Below are 3,785 nucleotides of genomic sequence, written 5' to 3'. Positions count from 1 at the left end.
GGCAAACATCCGGCTCCTTGTCCCACACGGAAGGTGGCAGCCCGGAAAGCTCTTGCTGGTCTTCACCTTCCCCCTGCAGCCTATTCACAGGCACAACAGGTTTTGGGATCTCTGCTTGCCCAGAGAAGGAACATCTCACGGTGCGCATCCTCGGCAGAGCCTGTTCCCGAAAAGGCAAACATCCGGCTCCTTGTCCCACACGGAAGGTGGCAGCCCGGAAAGCTCTTGCTGGTCTTCACCTTCCCCCTGCAGCCTATTCACAGGCACAACAGGTTTGGGGATCTGTGCTTGCCCAGAGAAGGAACATCTCACGGTGCGCATCCTCGGCAGAGCCTGTTCCCGAAAAGGCAAACGTCCGGCTCCTTGTCCCACACGGAAGGTGGCAGCCCGGAAAGCTGTTGCTGGTCTTCACCTTCCCCCTGCAGCCTATTCACAGGCACAACAGGTTTTGGGATCTGTGCTTGCCCAGAGAAGGAACATCTCACGGTGCGCATCCTCGGCAGAGCCTGTTCCCGAAAAGGCAAACGTCCGGCTCCTTGTCCCACACGGAAGGTGGCAGCCCGGAAAGCTCTTGCTGGTCTTCACCTTCCCCCTGCAGCCTATTCACAGGCACCACCGCACTGGGAATCTCTGCTTTCCCAAAGACGCAATCTCTCACGATGCGCATCCTCGGCAGAGCCTGTTCCCGAAAAGGCAAACGTCCGGCTCCTTGTCCCACACGGAAGGTGGCAGCCCGGAAAGCTGTTGCTGGTCTTCACCTTCCCCCTGCAGCCTATTCACAGGCACAACAGGTTTTGGGATCTGTGCTTGCGCAGAGAAGGAACATCTCACGGTGCGCATCCTCGGCAGAGCCTGTTCCCGAAAAGGCAAACGTCCGGCTCCTTGTCCCACACGGAAGGTGGCAGCCCGGAAAGCTGTTGCTGGTCTTCACCTTCCCCCTGCAGCCTATTCACAGGCACAACAGGTTTGGGGATCTGTGCTTGCCCAGAGAAGGAACATCTCACGGTGCGCATCCTCGGCAGAGCCTGTTCCCAAAAAGGCAAACGTCCGGCTCCTTGTCCCACACGGAAGGTGGCAGCCCGGAAAGCTCTTGCTGGTCTTCACCTTCCCCCTGCAGCCTATTCACAGGCACAACAGGTTTTGGGATCTGTGCTTGCCCAGAGAAGGAACATCTCACGGTGCGCATCCTCGGCAGAGCCTGTTCCCGAAAAGGCAAACGTCCGGCTCCTTGTCCCACACGGAAGGTGGCAGCCCGGAAAGCTGTTGCTGGTCTTCACCTTCCCCCTGCAGCCCATTCACAGTCACCACCGCACTGGGGATCTGTGCTTGCCCAGAGAAGGAACGTCTCACGGTGCGCATCCTCGGCAGAGCCTGTTCCCGAAAAGGCAAATGTCCGGCTCCTTGTCCCACACGGAAGGTGGCAGCCCTGAAAGCTGTTGCTGGTCTTCACCTTCCCCCTGCAGCCTATTCACAGGCACAACAGGTTTGGGGATCTGTGCTTGCCCAGAGAAGGAACATCTCACGGTGCGCATCCTCGGCAGAGCCTGTTCCCGAAAAGGCAAACGTCCGGCTCCTTGTCCCACACGGAAGGTGGCAGCCCGGAAAGCTCTTGCTGGTCTTCACCTTCCCCCTGCAGCCTATTCACAGGCACAACAGGTTTGGGGATCTGTGCTTGCCCAGAGAAGGAACATCTCACGGTGCGCATCCTCGGCAGAGCCTGTTCCCGAAAAGGCAAACGTCCGGCTCCTTGTCCCACACGGAAGGTGGCAGCCCTGAAAGCTGTTGCTGGTCTTCACCTTCCCCCTGCAGCCTAGTCACAGGCACAACAGGTTTTGGGATCTGTGCTTGCCCAGAGAAGGAACATCTCACGGTGCGCATCCTCGGCAGAGCCTGTTCCCGAAAAGGCAAACGTCCGGCTCCTTGTCCCACACGGAAGGTGGCAGCCCGGAAAGCTGTTGCTGGTCTTCACCTTCCCCCTGCAGCCTATTCACAGGCACAACAGGTTTTGGGATCTCTGCTTGCCCAGAGAAGGAACATCTCACGGTGCGCATCCTCGGCAGAGCCTGTTCCCGAAAAGGCAAACGTCCGGCTCCTTGTCCCACACGGAAGGTGGCAGCCCGGAAAGCTGTTGCTGGTCTTCACCTTCCCCCTGCAGCCTAGTCACAGGCACAACAGGTTTGGGGATCTGTGCTTGCCCAGAGAAGGAACATCTCACGGTGCGCATCCTCGGCAGAGCCTGTTCCCGAAAAGGCAAACGTCCGGCTCCTTGTCCCACACGGAAGGTGGCAGCCCGGAAAGCTCTTGCTGGTCTTCACCTTCCCCCTGCAGCCTATTCACAGGCACAACAGGTTTGGGGATCTGTGCTTGCGCAGAGAAGGAACATCTCACGGTGCGCATCCTCGGCAGAGCCTGTTCCCGAAAAGGCAAACGTCCGGCTCCTTGTCCCACACGGAAGGTGGCAGCCCGGAAAGCTGTTGCTGGTCTTCACCTTCCCCCTGCAGCCTATTCACAGGCACCACCGCACTGGGAATCTCTGCTTTCCCAAAGACGCAATCTCTCACGATGGGCATCCTCGGCAGAGCCTGTTCCCGAAAAGGCAAACGTCCGGCTCCTTGTCCCACACGGAAGGTGGCAGCCCGGAAAGCTCTTGCTGGTCTTCACCTTCCCCCTGCAGCCTAGTCACAGGCACAACAGGTTTGGGGATCTGTGCTTGCCCAGAGAAGGAACATCTCACGGTGCGCATCCTCGGCAGAGCCTGTTCCCGAAAAGGCAAACGTCCGGCTCCTTGTCCCACACGGAAGGTGGCAGCCCTGAAAGCTGTTGCTGGTCTTCACCTTCCCCCTGCAGCCTATTCACAGGCACAACAGGTTTGGGGATCTGTGCTTGCCCAGAGAAGGAACATCTCACGGTGCGCATCCTCGGCAGAGCCTGTTCCCGAAAAGGCAAACGTCCGGCTCCTTGTCCCACACGGAAGGTGGCAGCCCGGAAAGCTCTTGCTGGTCTTCACCTTCCCCCTGCAGCCTATTCACAGGCACAACAGGTTTGGGGATCTGTGCTTGCCCAGAGAAGGAACATCTCACGGTGCGCATCCTCGGCAGAGCCTGTTCCCGAAAAGGCAAACGTCCGGCTCCTTGTCCCACACGGAAGGTGGCAGCCCGGAAAGCTGTTGCTGGTCTTCACCTTCCCCCTGCAGCCTATTCACAGGCACAACAGGTTTGGGGATCTGTGCTTGCCAAGAGAAGGAACATCTCACGGTGCGCATCCTCGGCAGAGCCTGTTCCCGAAAAGGCAAACGTCCGGCTCCTTGTCCCACACGGAAGGTGGCAGCCCGGAAAGCTCTTGCTGGTCTTCACCTTCCCCCTGCATCCTATTCACAGGCACAACAGGTTTGGGGATCTGTGCTTGCCCAGAGAAGGAACATCTCACGGTGCGCATCCTCGGCAGAGCCTGTTCCCGAAAAGGCAAACATCCGGCTCCTTGTCCCACACGGAAGGTGGCAGCCCGGAAAGATCTTGCTGGTCTTCACCTTCCCCCTGCAGCCTATTCACAGGCACAACAGGTTTGGGGATCTGTGCTTGCGCAGAGAAGGAACATCTCACGGTGCGCATCCTCGGCAGAGCCTGTTCCCGAAAAGGCAAACGTCCGGCTCCTTGTCCCACACGGAAGGTGGCAGCCCGGAAAGCTGTTGCTGGTCTTCACCTTCCCCCTGCAGCCTATTCACAGGCACAACAGGTTTGGGGATCTGTGCTTGCCCAGAGAAGGAACATCTCATGGTGCGCATCCTC

This window comes from Haliaeetus albicilla, unplaced genomic scaffold (assembly GCF_947461875.1).
Source record: "Haliaeetus albicilla unplaced genomic scaffold, bHalAlb1.1 scaffold_34, whole genome shotgun sequence".
NCBI lineage: Eukaryota > Metazoa > Chordata > Aves > Accipitriformes > Accipitridae > Haliaeetus > Haliaeetus albicilla.
Note: the sequence above shows the minus strand (reverse complement) of the source record.